The sequence below is a fragment of the Triturus cristatus genome, chromosome 2_2, assembly GCF_964204655.1.
Source record: "Triturus cristatus chromosome 2_2, aTriCri1.1, whole genome shotgun sequence".
NCBI classification, from domain to species: domain Eukaryota; kingdom Metazoa; phylum Chordata; class Amphibia; order Caudata; family Salamandridae; genus Triturus; species Triturus cristatus.
In genome coordinates, this window is record NC_140582.1 from 44,053,212 (window position 1) to 44,071,918 (window position 18,707).

Sequence of the window (18,707 nt, forward strand, 5' to 3'; positions counted from 1 at the left end):
AAATAATGTTAGTAATTCTGAGAGTGGAGTATGGGATTATATGCTTAATACTATTGATTCTATAACAATAAGCTAGATATCCAGGTAGATATTTTAAACACTTTAGCAACTCACGTTGTAGGAATTGACGTGAAGCTTTTTCAACTAACTAAGCTGATCTCTAAAGTTCAAGCTGATAAAGAAAATCAGTTAATATCATGCACGTGTGCTCAATTGATCGATAAAATCTCTGATCTGCCATCAATTGTTAGTTCCATGGTCCACGAAGTAAAATTATTATCCGGTAGGGAAGTTGGGACGGGAGATGATATAAGAAATACTGGAACCATAAAAAAAAATCCTTTGGTCCTAAAACTTTCTCCCCCGCGAAAGGCTTGTGTTAAAAGTGGGCCTGTTGGACCCGGCCTCATAACCTGGCTCTACTGGTCCCCACACCACCTAACCTGGTGCCGGCAGCCCCAATCCCCCGGCCTCACCAAGCCTTTCCACCCGAACACACGCACTCGACCCGGACATCCTCGACCATGGCCTCTCTCCTTTCGGCCACCCCGGGCCCGCGTGCCCACTTCATGCACCAAGATGGCCGCCCGGCCCCAGCGCGACCCGGGCCTAGAGGCGCCACTCCGGCTGGAGGACATCACGCTTCCAGGGGTTGAGAGAGGGAGGAGCAGTTTCTATCGCACCTCTGAACTCCCCTGGGACGATGAGTTTCGATCGGCCCTCCGGCCTCCCTGAAGGCTGGCTCCACGCCTGCTGGGTGTCTGGGACTCCTCCCGACCCGGCCCTGAAAGGATCAAAAGACAATGGCAGGAAAACCCGACAAGCGACCCCCAGGTGACAAGACCCCTGCCTGCACAGACTCCGGACATCAAAGAGGGGTCGACCTATAACAAGGGGTGCTCTGGGACTGTCCGGCAGATTCGACGCTGGAACAACGAGAGCCTGCTGACGCGGTCGCGGCTCCTGGAACGTAGAACCACCTGAGCCCTGCTGAGTGACTCGCGGCTCCCTGAAGATCGTAAGACCTCCGAACTGTACCTGAGCCCTGCTGAGTGACTCGCAGCTCCCTGAAGATCGTAGACCTCCGAACTGTACCTGAGCCCTGCTGAGTGACTCGCGGCTCCCTGAAGAACGTAAGACCTCCGAACTTGTACCTGAGCCCTGCTGAGTGACTCGCGGCTCCCCGAAGATCGTAAGACCTCCGAACTTGTACTCGAGCCTGCTGAGTGACTCGCGGCTCCCCGAAGATCGTAAGACCTCCGAACTTGTACCTGAGCCCGCTGAGTGACTCGCGGCTTCCACAGACTCCACTGGTCCCGCCGGACCCCACGACAACCAGCCTACCCCCCAGCTCGAGGATTGTGAGCGGTGCGCCGGGTACATCGTTACCTTGAACCTTTGTGCCAAAGACTGTCCCGCTACCCCCATCCCTTCCAAGACTCATTGAGCTCGCGCTCTCCTTGTACATATTTGCAGTGCTAACCTGTTTGATAAAGATTGGTTCCTGAGAACGCACGGTGTGGTGGTTCTGTGTCGTGTGGTGCCCGAAGTACGATCCTCGATCCGAGACTTCTCCTCCTGAGGAGTCTCCCGCCAGTGCCCGGCTACGATACTTGAGGGTGGGTCTCAGGGTAGTCAGGACCCCCTTTCCGGGCTCCTCTGAGGTCGCCGTCTAACATTGGTGGCAAGCGATAGGATTCGGGCCCATCACCGAGAGATCGTACTGTGAACGACGGACGCACTACCAACAAAGATGGCAGAAGGAAACACCATGATCCCCGCAGAAATCAACGCCAACAGGGTGTTCCAGGTGGAACAACTAGAAGAATACACACACAAAGAACTAAAGCAATTCTGCAAAGAACTTAGAATCGCTACCACCGGTCTCAACACCAAGGAAGATTTGCAGAAAGCACTGAAAGCCTGGGTGGATACCGGGGCCTCCCACCCGGAAGACACGGGGGAGCGCCCCGACGAGGCCGAACCCCCCCAAGGCGAAAGCAGCAGCAATCAGGTGCGAAGCATCGTACCAGACGGGGGCCTATCCCCGGAGGAACTCGCGGACAGAGAGAGAAGCCGCAATCACGAACTCGAGTTAGCTAAACTCAAAATCGAAGGCGAATTAAAGTTAGCAGAGAAAAAGCTAGCAGTAGAGCAAATGCGCGTGCAAGGCGAGCTAGAAGAGAAGAAGCTCCAACGGGAACACGAAGGAAGGAAGCTCCAACTGGAGCACGAACGCAGCTTGAAGGAAATCGAACTCAAGGCCAGAAGTGAGGAAGGGAGGCCCCCGGGAAACCGAGAGGCGACCTCCCCAGCGGAACAGAAGGTCCACATCCCCAAGGATGTGGTCAAGGAATATTATAAAAACGATGACATTCAGCAATGGTTCAGGGCCTACGAGGTCGCCATGACCTCCCATCGGGTCCCGCAGAAGGACTGGGGGGCAGGGTTGTGGGGACGGTTTCTGAGCGAAGGAAGAGACACCCTGCTCGACCTACCCCTCTCTCTGCAGACCTCCTACAGCCACATGAAAGAGGCTCTACTCACAAGGTACGGTCTCACCCCCGAGATGTACCGTCAGCGATTCCGGGACTGCAGGAAAATCCCGGGCACCACCTGGGTGGAATATGTAAACTTTTTTAGTCGGGCCTTCGATGGGTGGGTCAAGGGCAGCAAAGTCACCACCCTTGAGGAACTCACCGACCTCCTATTGTGAGAACACCTGGCTGCGAACTGCTTTGTGGAACTATGCCAGCATCTGCTTGACAGCAAACTCACCGATCCCAGGAAGCTGGCAGTGGAAGCAGACCACTGGACCAACACCCGGGTCACCCGGGGCATGGTAGGAGAATACCCCCGAGCCAGTCAGGGACCACCCCGCCAGAGAGGAGGGGGGAACCAGGGAGGCCAGAAAGAGTCCCAGCCTAGTCCCCCGAAGACCCAATCTCCACCTTTCCTAGCGCCCCCCCCGCCAGTAACCGGACCCCCTGGGAGACGGGGACACAGGGTAACCGTCACTTGTTTCCGTTGCCAGAAGCCCGGGCACTACGCCAATGACCCAGAGTGCCCCATGGCCACCCAAAACACCCCTGCAAGACAGATAGCCAACGTAGCTCTGGGGGAGGAGGTTGAGGACACCGGGGAGTGGGAACCCGCAGCCATGGCCCTAGTATCCCTGGGAGATAGGGAGATGGTCCCTGGTAGCCTCCTGCCCTCCAACACGAAGAAATACAGGCAGCTCGTTAAGATCAATGGCCACCAAATAGAGGCCCTGCCGGACACCGGGGCCAGCATCACCGGTGTCCTCAGGCACTTAGTCCCCGAGGAGCAGATCCTCCCCAACGTCTTTTGCCCAGTCATTTCCGCCGATAATAGAGAGAGTATGTGTCAGGTAGCTCTGGTGCCGTTTGAGTGGGGTGGAGTGATAGGTAAACTGAGGGTTGCCGTAAGAACCTCCCAGCCGGTCGACTGCCTCCTAGGGAACGACCTAGAGAGTTCTCCCTGGAAGCACGTCGAACGCAAGGCCCACCTAGAGATGATGGGGCTCCCCGAGTGGGTGTGCGCCACCACCCGATCTATGTCAGCCCGACTCACCCCCCTGGGAGAAGTCGAAGACGCCATGACCGAAGAGGTCAGAGCAGTAACCCCCGAGGGTCCTCCCGTCCCCCCATCGGAGGGGCCCATCGCCAGCGACGAGCCCTCCCTGTCCGACACCGCCCCGGTCCCTGAGTTAGGCGATCTACCCGAGTTAGCCCAATGGCGCCACGAGGGTGGGCCCACCCGGGAGGAGTTTTGCCGGGAGCAAGCCACCTGTCCTTCCCTGGTCGGACTGCGGCGCCAGGCCGAGGGCCAAGCCGCAGGCGACCAAACTGGCACGCACCGAATTTATTGGGAGAATAGCATTTTGTATAGTGAGCAGAAGTCGGTGGAGCTGGGATCCGGACGGGTGCTGGTGGTACCCCTCCGCTTCCGAGACTTCCTCCTGGGCTTAGCCCACGACGTCCCCCTGGCCGGCCACCTGGGTCAAGACAAGACCTACAGCCGTCTCATGACCCATTTTTACTGGCCTAAGATGAGAGCAGCCGTAGAAGCCCACTGCAAGTCCTGTCCCACGTGCCAAGCTAGCGGGAAGAGTGGGGGGAAGCGCAAGGCTCCCCTCCAACCCTTCCCGGTCGTCAGTACCCCCTTTGAACGAGTCGGGATCGACATCGTGGGGCCCCTGGACCCCCCCACCTCCCAAGGTCACCGTTTCATCCTGGTCCTGGTGGATCACGCCACCCGATACCCTGAGGCGATCCCCCTACGCACCGTCACGGCCCCCGTAGTGGGCCGGGCTCTGATGGGGATCTTTTCCCGGGTAGGGTTCCCCCGCAAGGTCGTGAGCGATCGCGGCACTAATTTTATCTCGAGGTACATGACGTCCCTGTGGCAACAATGTGGAGTGTCCTACAAATTCACTACCCCGTACCATCCCCAAGGGAACGGCCTAGTAGAGAGGTTTAACCGGACTCTGAAAGGGATGATCACCGGCCTAGAAGAGCCCCTCCGGCGTAAGTGGGACGTCCTGCTCCCCTGCCTCTTGTTCGCTTACCGAGAGGTCCCCCAGAAGTCCCTAGGGTTCAGCCCGTTTGAGTTGCTCTATGGACACCCCGTCCGAGGTCCCCTCAGCTTGGTTAAGGAAGGGTGGGAGGCGGCACCCAAGACCACCCCACGAGATGTGTTCCACTATGTTCTGACCCTCCGGAACCAGACCAGGAAGTTCCGAGCACTGGCCGAGGCCAACCTAGAGACAAGCCAAGAAGAGATGAAGCGCTGGTACGACTAGAATGCCACTCTGGTCGAGTTCCAGCCGGGCCAACAAGTATGGGTCATGGCTCCCGTGAAGCCAGGCGCCCTCCAGGACAGGTGGACCGGGCCCTACAAAGTGATTGAGCGGAAGAGTCCAGTCACATATTTGGTGGACGTCCAGTCGCCTCGGGATCCCCTACGGGTCCTTCACGTGAACCGCCTCAAGCCTCACTTCGTGCGGACAGAACTAAGCCTCCTGCTGCCCACCGATGACGGGGCCGAAGATGAGTCCGATCCCCTCCCGGACCTCCTGTGTGTCAAGGAGCAGGATGGCTCCGTGGAGGGAGTGAATCTCTCCCCAGCTCTCACTGCCCAGCAACAAGAGGACTGCCGCCAGCTACTAGGACAATTTGCCGACCTCTTCTCCCTGATCCCCCGAGTCACCGACTGGTGTGTCCATGACGTGGACACCGGGGACAGCCCGCCGGTGAGACACCGAGCCTACCGGGTCCCCGACCGGGTCCGGTCCTGCATTCAAGCTGAAGTCTCAAAGATGTTGACCATGGGAGTGATCGAGCCATCTGACATTCCCTGGGCCAGCCCCGTGGTCCTGGTCCCGAAGGCAGCGGCCCCCGGTGTCGCCCCCGAGCTCCGGTTCTGTGTGGACTACCGGGGGCTCAAAGACGTCACCCGGGCCGATGCCCACCCCATTCCACGAGCCGACGGGCTCATTGACCGACTCGGGGCAGCCCGGTTCCTCAGCACCTTCGACCTCACCTGCGGATACTGGCAGATTGCGCTCACCGAGGGGGCCAAGGAGCGGTCTGCCTTCTCCACCCCAGATGGGCATTACCGCTTCCGCGTAATGCCCTTCGGAATGAAAAATGCCCCGGCCACCTTCCAGCGACTGGTGAATAGAGTCCTGGCCGGGCTAGAACAGTTCAGCGTGGCCTATCTGGACGACATCGCCGTTTTCAGTTCCGGATGGAGTGAGCACCTCCAGCACCTCCGGAGGGTGCTAACCGCCCTGCGCCAGGCAGGCCTGACAGTAAAAGCCAGCAAGTGCCAAATTGGGCAAGGATCAGTAGTCTACCTGGGGCACCAGGTCGGGAGTGGCCAGGTCGCCCCCCTACAACCAAAGATCGACGCCATCGTGGCCTGGGAACCCCCCACCACCCAAACGGAGGTCCGAGCCTTTCTGGGCCTCACTGGCTACTACCGCAGATTCATCAAGGGGTATGGCAGCCTTGTCGGCCCCCTCACAGAACTCACATCCAAAAAACAGCCAAAAAAGGTTCAGTGGACAACCGCCTGCCAGGAGGCGTTCGATGCCCTAAAGAAGGCCATGTGCACGGCCCCCGTCCTCCAGGCTCCCGACTACTCCAAGGAGTTTGTAGTCCAAACCGATCATCGGCCCTTGCGATGGCTCATGCAGATGCGGGGAGAAAACCCCAAGCTACTGCGGTGGGCAATCTCCCTTCAGGGGATGGATTTCACCGTGGAACACCGCCCTGGGACGGACCACGCCAACGCCGATGGCCTCTCCCGGTTCTTCCGCCTCAGCAAAGAGAACCCCCCAAGATGATGGGCAGTTCTCTCCGGCTTTCAGCTGGTGGGGACGCGTGTTGGACCCGGCCTCATAACCTGGCTCTACTGGTCCCCACACCACCTAACCTGGTGCCGGCAGCCCCAATCCCCCGGCCTCACCAAGCCTTTCCACCCGAACACACGCACTCGACCCGGACATCCTCGACCATGGCCTCTCTCCTTTCGGCCACCCCGGGCCCGCGTGCCCACTTCATGCACCAAGATGGCCGCCCGGCCCCAGCGCGACCCGGGCCTAGAGGCGCCACTCCGGCTGGAGGACATCACGCTTCCAGGGGTTGAGAGAGGGAGGAGCAGTTTCTATCGCACCTCTGAACTCCCCTGGGACGATGGGTTTCGATCGGCCCTCCGGCCTCCCTGAAGGCTGGCTCCACGCCTGCTGGGTGTCTGGGACTCCTCCCGACCCGGCCCTGAAAAGATCAAAAGACAATGGAAGGAAAACCCGATAAGCAACCCCCAGGTGACAAGACCCCTGCCTGCACAGACTCCGGACATCAAAGAGGGGTCGACCTATAACAAGGGGTGCTCTGGGACTGTCCGGCAGATTCGACGCTGGAACAACGAGAGCCTGCTGACGCGGTTGCGGCTCCTGGAACATAGAACCACCTGAGCCCTGCTGAGTGACTCGCGGCTCCCTGAAGATCGTAAGACCTCCGAACTGTACCTGAGCCCTGCTGAGTGACTCGCGGCTCCCTGAAGATCGTAGACCTCCGAACTGTACCTGAGCCCTGCTGAGTGACTCGCGGCTCCCTGAAGAACGTAAGACCTCCGAACTTGTACCTGAGCCCTGCTGAGTGACTCGCGGCTCCCCGAAGATCGTAAGACCTCCGAACTTGTACTCGAGCCTGCTGAGTGACTCGCGGCTCCCCGAAGATCGTAAGACCTCCGAACTTGTACCTGAGCCCGCTGAGTGACTCGCGGCTTCCACGGACTCCACTGGTCCCGCCGGACCCCACGACAACCAGCCTACCCCCCAGCTCGAGGATTGTGAGCTGTGCGCCGGGTACATCCTTACCTTGAACCTTTGTGCCAAAGACTGTCCCGCTACCCCCTATCCCTTCCAAGACTCATTGAGCTCGCGCTCTCCTTGTACATATTTGCAGTGCTAACCTGTTTGATAAAGATTGGTTCCTGAGAACGCACGGTGTGGTGTTTCTGTGTCGTGTGGTGCCCGAAGTACGAACCTCAATCCGAGACTTCTCCTCCTGAGGAGTCTCCCGCCAGTGCCCGGCTACGATACTTGAGGGTGGGTCTCAGGGTAGTCAGGACCCCCTTTCCGGGCTCCTCTGAGGTCGCCGTCTAACAGGGGCCCCCGGTTCTGTAGCAGGTAATACTGAGATACCCTTAGAGGCATTACACTCCCCTAATTTTAAGATAAATTTGGAGTCAAATAAGAGTAGCTCAATAGTAACCACGGTCACCGAAGTAACAGGAGTATTATCAAAAAGGGCGAGGAAAAGATTGAGAAAAACACATAACAAGGCAGCCCGCGATAAAAAATAGCTAATGGGGTTGCAAACAACAGCAGCCCATTAAACCTGAATTCTGGTCCTATACCTCTCTTCCCAATTTTTACACCTTCGACTGCACCTCAAGCCAATAAAAAGGTTAAGCCATGTAGTAAAGCTGGAAGTGAAGGGTCAAAGGAAGGGTCTATTCTAAATGTGGGGACTAAAACCCAGATATTGTCAATTCGAGAGAACCAGGTAGGTCAAGATAAGCCTATGCAAGATTCACTCTTTTATCAGGGTACTGAAAACTTTTTCCAGAATGAGATTATTCCAGTTCAAGAATTAATAGGGTCTAACAATAATATACACACCTATTCAAAAGAAAAAGGGCCCGTTTGGTCCAGAGACGAAGGAGAAGTCTCAAAAAGTGAGCAACATATGGCCATTGAAACAATTGTAAACCTTTCCCTTACGCACAAGGACCAGATTAATCAGAGAATACAGCCCCGTGTACATGACCAGAAGCTGTTTCATGGAAAATTAGTAAATCCCCCTCCTTTGCATCCTAACAAGAGTGAACAGGTTGAGGGTTCTCGTATTCTGGTTCAATCTAAGCCAGGGCAGCCTGATCGCTTAAATCAACCGGATAATCCCCTGTTGGTGACTGCTGGGATTACGGATTGTTCGGACTCAGGGTTTAGGACTAATGCTGATCGATCCGGCCCAGGGCTTAGGAGTAATATTGAATCCCCCAAATTGCAGGATAGTTCCCTGTTGGTGACTGCTGGGAATATGGTTAGATCGGATTTAGTGCTTAGGAGTAATACTGATCAATCCGGTCTAAAGCTTAGGAGTAATATTGAATCACTGCAAGTTGAAAATCGAAAAGTGGTGTTCTGCCCCCAATACTCGACTCGCAGTTCACATGATATTTTGAATAGAGGGAACATTCTGAATTTACTAAAAGCAACTCCTGATCTGTTGCAACCGAAGACCTGGATTCTGTAGAATTTAAGATAGATGGGGGTAATAGGGAGACAACCATTACGACTTGGCTAAAGGATGATATTGTAAAGAAAATATTAGCAAATTCTAACAATTTTGAAAGTTGGGGGATTAAAGTATGGAGACTACACGGTCTGCAATACCCTACCCCACTAATACCCATAGTGAAGGAGGATGCTCCAAAACAAACCATTGTTAACCAATTTAGAGTATTGAAAGGCGCCTCAGGTCCATCATCAGCCCTAAATAGGCTAGGTGGCATTAAAATAAAAAGCTGTCAGCCAGGGTCACGAGTGTGTGAGGAATCAAAGGGGGTTCATGCAGCAGCTGATGATTGGAGTTGGCTCCCGGCTACTCTATCTGGAAAAAATTCAGCAGACTGATTGATGTTGGAGTACTCCGTCTAATGCTCCAACATCAGTCAGAATTTGCTCTTGGAATATATATGGTTTTAATACACTTGTAGAAGATGTAAATGCTGTAAGTTTTTTTAATTTTTTTGATATGTTACTTCTGCAAGAAACGTGGAATTTGGTCAGCACGCCTCTGATCAGCTACTACGAATATTTGAATACAGCGTGCAGGGAAGCTGCATATGGTCGACCAAGTGGGGGACTCTCAATATATGTTTCTTTAAATCTTAATGTTGAACACTATGAAATAGACCTTCAAGTCAAATGGATTCAATGTGTTAAATTATTAGCCAGTCAATCGTTGATCATTTTAAATGTTTATTTAAGTTCGAAAAAAAAGGTGCGATCACTTCAACTTATTGAGTTATGGGAGATAGTGAAAGTGCTATATTATGAGCAGAGGGATGCACAGATGATCATCACAGGAGATTTTAATACTCATCTTTTATTGTATAAAAAGCGGGAAACTCACTCAGATCTTTTATCCCAATGGTCTAAGTGTGAATTTATTAAATACAATCTAACGATGTTGTATGATAGGGAGCATTTTCCAACATTTAATAAAGCCGACTGTCTTTCTATAAGTGACTATACGATATTGTCAGATAAACTCGAAACGAGTTCAAAGTTATGAGGTAGTGCCAAGTATTGAGAGTGACCATAATCCGCAAGTTATTACGATTAATTTACCCTTCGAGTATTTACCAGAGACTAAAATAATAAAAACAGCCCCGGTCGCTTTAAATTTAAAAAGGTTAATATGGAATGAGAAAATAGAGAAAGATATTATTGACTTTCTCACTCTTCTAATCCTTGATGCGCGGGTCGAATACTACTTTTTAACATCGCTCAAAATCAGAAAATTAAAGAGGGGTTACAAGAATGAAATTTGGAGGGCTAAACATTTGTATTATGAAGAGACTTGGGCTAAACTCCATTACGCATGTAAATCTAAGGATCCGAGAATGTTTTGGAACATAATTAACAATTTAGAAAATGGAAATTTTAGAAATACAAGTGCCAATATAGATGAATTAAGCTGGATACATTTTTTTAATAATAAATTAATTCCCCGAAGTCAACTGATAGAGGAGTTTGAATGTCTTGACCCCAAATGTAAATTTGAGCCAGTTGAAGGATGTGACCCTCTTGATGTAAGGAATACACCGGGCTCTACTAATATTAAGTTATGGTCGGTAGACAAAGTTAAAAAAGTTTTACTTAAAATTAGATCAAATGGAGCAACTGGCCCTAATGGAATGCCGAATGCTATTTTTAAAGTCAAAACTGAGTATTGGCCAGAGTTATTAACGGTCCTCTTTAATGAAATTCGTAAGACAGGCTGTATTCCGGATTCATGGAGGGGAAGTATAATACAACCGATCTACAAAAGTGGGCCCCAGGAGAATCCTGCAAATTATCGTTTAATTACCCTCACAGACGTAGATGCTAAAATATTTGCAAGTTGTCTGTTAGAGGAGTTGGAGTCTTGGGCGGGAAGAGAAGAATTGATTCCAATCTTTCAGACAGGATTTAGGAAGGGAGAATCGACTCTTACCAATTTGATTTTATTGTCTTTACTAGGAGAAAGAGCCATATGTAGGAAACAAAAATTGTATATTTGTTTTATTGACTTAAAAGCCGCATTTGACTCTGTACCCAGAAATATTCTTTGGAAAAAGTTAATGAATTGGGGTATATCAGAAACTCTTTTAAAAATGATCAAATTATTGTACTCAAATACTTGGGTGCAGGTCAAAATTGGCAATGGTAGACACACTACCAGCCGCCTCGAAACAAATCTTGGCTTAAAACAAGGATGTGTGCTCGCTCCTTGTCTTTTTAATTTATTTATGTCTGATCTCCCAACTCATTTTAATGACGTAAATTCACATTCCCCTTCTGTAATGGGTAAAGAAATTAAATACTTACAGTATGCGGATAATACTATTTTACTTAGCCAAACTATGATAGGACTAAAAAGATTAATACATTCTTTTAATATATATGTAACCCAAAATGGGTTAACAATTAATATAAAAAAAACTAAAATAATGTTAATAGGAAAAGGCAAACTTGAGGTAAAGGATTTGTGTTTCAATGTTTTGTCTGTGGAATGTGTAAAATCTTATAAATATTTGGGAATTACATTTGATGATCGACTATCATTCAGACAGCACTTCAATAACTTAGAAGCTAAAGGTACCTCACTTGCTTTCGCATTTCGAAAATTCTACTTAAAGTCATGAAAGCAAAACGTATCCCCTCCCTGGTCTATGGGTCTATTATTTTTAAGGGTAGAGACGTGAAAGTATTGGAGACCATAGTTGCAAGGACATATAAATCAGTCTTTAGGATTCCTAGGCAGACTTCCCGTGCTAATTTAAGACTGAAATTTGGCTTACGGAATCAGCTCTTTGTGCGTAAAGCATCATTTGTAAAAACACTATTGGCATTATCTCGAGCCAAGGAGGGCACGTTGGCCAATATGTGTTGGAGCGAGATTTCGTTCAGTGAATACTCCAGAAGCTGGCAGGACTACTTAGCTGAGTGCCTCCTAAATTTTCATTGTCCCAAATTGGAAGACGAAACAAGGAGTAAAATGGATTATAAAAAAGTAATTAATTCAACCGCCGCCTTGCTGTCAGAATTGTTGGATAAATATGAGTTGAGAAAAAAAAAAACATTTTTGGTCTATTGCCAATTGCTTCGACAAAATGATGGCCCAACCTTATTTACTTTTTTATCACCAAAAACCCTTAATTAAGAAGAAGTTTATGTTATTAAGGTTTGGAATTTATCCAACCAAAGATGGAACCCCTAAATGGGAGTCCAAATGGGCATCAAATATTTGTCGGCTTTGTGGGCAGTATGACGAAACCTTGCTGCATATGGTAACACTTTGCCCAAAAATGATGAAGGAACGGAAAATAATTTTAAAACCTATTTTTAAAAAAATGGGACTTGTAGATCGGCATTAATATTTTGCCTAAGTGGTGTCAACGTTTATAATATACACCAATTTGTAAAATTTATGTTTATAGTAGAAAAGAAATTATGTAAAGTTGACACCTAAAGTATATGTTAAATTTTTTAAGACTGTGAACCGTTGATGTTGTTGTTTTTAAGGTGATGATGAATTATTTTTATGGCACTTTTTAATTGTTTGCTTTCATAGTACTACTTTAAGATAATGTATTAATTGTCTGTTTTTAGAGTACTATTCTTAGATGATGTTCCATTTATAATGTTTATTATTTTTATCGAATGGCACATGTGCACGTTATCCCTGAAAATTTACAAATCCTGTAAACTATTTTAAAAATGAAATAATAACTTTTGAATTATTCCGAACTGGAAAAAGTCAATTGATTGTAGTTAATTTTATGCATTGTATCCAGGAATGTTCAATTAGGTAAAGTGTTTGGTTTGTATTTATTTTTGTCCTTTTTGTAATGGTTTTAATTAAGCAACAAATAAATAAATCAATCAATCAACTCGGGGATGGGTCTGCAGCCTAGTTTTCTAGAGAAATTATTCACTGCGCCTATAGCTCTAGATAACTGTAATTTTCTTGCCTGCATAGCTGCAGTTCAAGACCCTGTACAATCAAAAGTAATCCCCAGATAGGAGAATTTATCCGTACATTCATCTTTTTTGCCCTGAATAAAAATATTACATTTTTTGTCTTCTTTTTCCCACATTTCATTGTGTATGTCTTACTAATATTCATATTAAGTCCCCTTTCTTTCATAAAAAGGACAACATTTGTGACTGTTCTTTGCAACCCTATTTGTGTCTGCGACATTATTACCGCATCATCAGCATAAAGTAAAATAGGGACTGGAGTGTTATTAATAATCGGGTAGTCCTGGGGATGCTCAATCAAATATTGTCCAAGACTGTTAATATACAATGAGATAAGAAACGGGGCAAGTACACAGCCTTGCCTCACTCCCTTTCTCATTGGAAATTTGGCAGAATACTCCCCCTGCTTCCCAAACCGTATCCTTGCCCCTGCCTCCCTATATAATTCCCATGTAAAGAGGAGTAAAGGTGGGTCAACTCTCATCATTTCAAGTATACTCCACAACTTTTCATGCTTTACACAATCAAATGCAGAACTAAGGTCTACAAATGTTAAAAACAATTTTCCATCCTTTGCTATGGTATATTTACTAATTATTAGGCTTAGGTTCAATCCTTGCTCAATTGTACCGAGACCTGCTCGAAACCCATATTGTAGATTGGATAAGACTCCTGTCTCTTCAACCCATAATTATAATTTATTTAGAATTACCCTTCCCACCACGTTCAGGAGGGAATCTAAAAGCGAGATAGGGCGATAACACATTGGTTCATTTCTGTTTCCCTTTTTGAAGATGGGAATCACTATTGCATCCGACCATGACGGAATAAAACCGTGTCGACAACATCGATTTAAAACTGGTGACCACAGCTCAATGTTACTTTTGTAGACATCCACGGGGACACCATCCGGCCCAGGAGCTTTACCAGAGGCACTCTCGTTTATGGCACTAGTTACTTCCTTTGCAGAGAAGCAGATATCTATAGGAAACACTGAGGGCTGGTCACTATCATCAAGCACCGCAGTAGCTGTATCTGCTTCATCATATATCTTAGGCACATCATTGTACAGACCGTTGAAGTACTGGACCCATTTGTCCTCACTGATAGCAATATCTATGATGTCAGTGTCTCTTGTGGTAAAAAAAAAGGTGCATTGACCGCTTTCCAAAAACTGCTACTATCTTTCGTGAGGCATGCATCATGTGGGGCCTGCCATGCCTCTGCTCTAAGCTGCACCTTATGATTTTTTAACACTTGGCCATATTTAAATCTGGCCTGTAGTATTTCCTCGCGATTTCTATTTGTCTTGTGTAGGACCATATTCATGATTTTGTGTGCCTTACTACATTCTCGGTCAAACCAGCCCTGGTTCTTTTTCATATTCCTTTTCTGTTCCACAATTAGTATTTTCTGGACCTCTCCACTTATATTACGAAAGGCATTTAGGACAACTTCATCATCCCTTTCCTCAGTAAGACAAATTTCAAAGTCTACTTCGGACCTTTTTATAAGTTGCTTAATAAAAACCATAGGATCTATTTTTGACCACTTTGGTGAGTACCCATTCGTGCTAGCAAGGCTAATTTTGGGATTATATTGTGTACCCATGTCACTTTTACCTCTAGCATGGCTCTCCAGATCAAAGTCAATGCTAATCGGATAGTGATCACTCATTGCGATACAATGAGTTTTAAAAGCACCAATCTTCCTGGCATTCGATTAGAGGTTAAACAAAATCAATAATAGAGATACAGCCTCTGCATTAAAAGTAGGCTCAAAATGTTCTGAGGGGATACATAAATCATTAGCATAACCTAGGTCAAACTGAAAAACAATCTCATTTAACATATCCCCCACCAGTGTATGTGCAAAATGGAATGGGGCATCTTCTTTGTCTTTTCCTAGGCCGCAAATGCGGTTTTGGCTATATTGACACAAAAGCAATTATAATCACCCCCCCATAAGATACATATATCACCTGGCATCTCATCTTGTGATTTATTCAGATCTATATGTAGGGTCGTCAGTACATTCATTGTTTTTCCTTTGGGAATGTTATTATGGAAATTAAGTAACACAACACAAAAACCTCCAGTCATGTATATTACTAGGAGCTGATAATACTCTGTGTTGGAAATAAATTTAAATTTTTTCACCCCCTTTAGATTGGAAACATAGATGCATAGACCACCCCTATTGCGCCCGTGGCCACTAATAACCGCCGGGGTATAAAACGTTTGATAGCCGTTGATATGTTTTTCATTGACCAGCCAGGTTTCTTGTAGGCAGATTATAGAGTATTCATTTATAAATTGTAACCATTGGGGCTCAGATACTTTCGTGAACAACCCTGCAAAGTTCCAAAATAGTATTTTGCATACCGGCACTCTAACATCCTGTCTACTCTGGATTTTAGAGTTTGGATTTGGAATGAGGGTATCTACCCCTATTGTACTTGGCGCTATATCCTTTAGTCTAGGTTCTTCCTCCCATTCAGGGTTATTATTGTATTTAATAGTGTCCAACTCCTCACATCTTTGATGGGGGAATTAAACTGTGATCATTTCCCATGCTAGAGATCGTCCTTTGCCCAGAGATCTGGTCTTGTGTGATATTATTATGGATTAATAGATTTTCAGTACTAATTTGGCCATCTCCTTTAGTGTTCTGTACACTCAGTCAGTCTATATCTTCAAGTGAGGTTAACAGCTCAAAACGATTTTGCAGCAGAACATTATAGGAGCTCCACATATTAGCATGATGGCCCCTTGTTTGGGTTCTATGGTGGGTCATCACTGGGGGCTGATAACAACAACAAAGGTAAAACATTAATTTCAGTATCATTGATATGTACAATTCCTACCCTTGTCAAAACAGCATGTACTAGGCGGGGGGTCGGTACAATACAATCGCCCTCTAACGTTTTACGACCATTCCCCGACCATGTAACCCGTCTAGCCATTTTAAACTTAGCAAAAAGGGAATATGTTAATCCTGTTTGTCCCCCTAGCCAAGAGAGGGATTTATTCCGTAGGGCCTCCCAAGGTTCATACACTGTGTATGTAAGGGTGGGACATTAGCTAGAATTAGAATTACTACATATGGTGTAGCAGCTGGTGGTAAATCAAGATGGTTCTCTATGGTTTCCATGGTTCTCCTGCACTGTTTTTTACTCCCTTCTCAAGCGTTATAGTCTTATTAGTAACGCAATTAACTCGCAGCTTATTTGGGGAGGAAATAGATCTGTGAGTGGCAGGCTTTACCATTGCTGGGAATAGGGTTTAGCATCGTGGTTTCTGCTCGAGGTATGCTAAGGGGGGGATTATCTAGATGAGATTTAGTGAGTGAGCTAGACGGTTGGCAAGTGTCAGGCAGTACATTCGCCTCACTGAGGGTAGCCCTATTGTTACCTCTTAGAGATCCCTCTATAGCTTCCACTCTTTCTATTAATTTCCCCAAAGCGCCAACCATATAATTGTAGAGATCATCAATTTTTCTCGTAATCTTACCAATTTCGGTAGTTTGGCCCTCTAGTAACATGTTCACTGTGGGTCTCCCTAGACCAGTGTTTCCCAAACTGTGGTCCGGGGACCCCCAGGGGTCCCTGACACTTTCCCAGGGGGTCCGCAGGCAGCAGTTTAAAAAGCACTGCACTTGTATAATTAGCAGTTTTCCAGCAACAATAAAAGTGTCAAGATAACACCAGTGATTAATGTACCTGCTGGAGAGAGATGAGTTTTGTCCTGTGGCAGCTTTGAGTTATCTAATGTAGCACAGAGGGTTAATAGGCCTATTGCAAAGAATGTGTACCATGCATTTTAAATTCAGTATTTTATGTGCATAGGTGAGTGGGTTACTGCTTTTGTCACAAAGATTATTTTGTTACTGTGCAGTACATAAGTGACAACCATAATCTAGCACAGTGACCTATAAACTGTCATCAAAGAGCTGCTTGCAAACTGCTTGGTACAAGTTAGTAATTTATGTTTTTCATTATCCCGATGCTGCTAAAAAGGTTTACCAGGGTGGAAATAAATTTTTATTGTTAAAGTCAATGCTAACCACTGTCTTATGTTCTGAATCCCAAGTTTTTTGTGCTTCTCCAGACCAAGCACTCTTTAAAAATGCCTACCAGTATAAATGACATGTGAATCCTCACCTTGTAGTCCCCTTTGCCTTATGTAACATTTTCTATACACTGAGTTACACTTATAATTAATTGTCTCTATATGTGTGTAATGTAAAGTGATAAACATATTGTAGACTGCACCATTGTTTCCTAAATTTCTTTGGGGGTAGAGCCTCTCAAATCCCCCTTTGAAGTGGTCAGGCACACTCAATGCACTTGGTGTGCACCGTTTGGGGACTGGTCTGAAAACATTTGCCAGGGCTGCTTTGGGTTTCCAGTCTGGCCCTGGCAGGAGTAGGAGCCTCGTACTGCGAAATAAAACCAACCATTTAAAAGTTAGTCACAGAGATGCAGCACCAACCCTCCCATTAAAATTTTTGTTTTTTGCAAATTCTTTCAATATAAAATACTAAGGGGGATATTTACAAAAGAAGTGGTGGAGCGTGTCGTTAGCCTCTGTGGCTTAATGACACGTGCCGCCACTTGAGAAACGCTGCGCTGCAACATATTTACAAGAATATAGTGCAGCCCTACATTTCGCCCTGTGCTGGTGCTATACTTAGCAGTGTAGTGCCAATGCAGGCACCCTTGTAACACAGTGCAAGGGTGTCTGCGTGAAGGGGAAGATTGTTTATGTAAAGGAAGGTTCACCCTTCCTGCACGTAAACAATCTTGAAATGGGGTTTTGTCACTTGTATGTGTGCTGCTTAATACAGCACACATGGAAGTTACAAAATGCCATTTTTTTTTAATGATTGTTTATGTGCAGGAAGGGTCACCTTCCTGAACATAAATAACGCAAGGCGTTTTGCTTTTTCCATGTGTGCTGCACAAGGCAGTACACATGGAAAAAGCAAACATGAGGAGAAATAAAGCATTCCTCCTCGTTTCGCCAAGTTAAGATCTGGTTTTCCCTGGTGTTAATTTTGTCGCTGCCTTCTATTTATGCTGCCCCTGTGAATAGGGGGCAGTATCAAAATCAATGGGTTTTGCGGTGGAACGCCCACTGCAAAACTCACAACCCACCCCTTTCACGCTAAGCATTGCGCGAAAGGGGGCCTTATTTACAAGGCAGCGTTAAGCCATGTTAAGTTCCTTACCGCTGCCTTGTAAATAAGGCGAAGCCCCTATCGACACGCGAACGTTGCAAAAAGTGATGTTTCCATGGTGGTAGGGGTTTGTAAATATGCTCCTAAAATCCTTAGTAATTCGATTATTTGTTTTGTGTGCACACGTGTTTATTTTTTTCGAATTACTGTTTCAAAGTTTGAAATTTAAATCATGCAAATTGCTTGGGGGTCCCCGACTTCCATTGGTGACTCAGTGGGGTCCTCAGGAGTCAAAAGTTTGGGAACCACTGCCCTAGACTAACAGACTTACTACCCTCACCTACCTTTAACTGTTTACCAGCATTTTTCTTATTTGGTGGTTTAATCCTGGTATTTTCAACATTTTTAGAAAGATGTAAACCTTTATCAATCTCTGGATTTTTACATCTTTTCAAGGGAGGTTGAGAATCATACTATGAATCACCCACATAAATGTGATCTGACATTTCCTGAATACATCCATTCTTAGCAGTTTGAACAGCTGCCCCCTCTGATGCTATAATTAAAAATGTATCCGGTGAACTAGCCTAGGGAATAGACACGGACAACGTGCTCAATCTACCTTGCGTTAGGGTCTCTTCAACAGAAGAAATTTGTTCCTCAATAGCCCCCATGG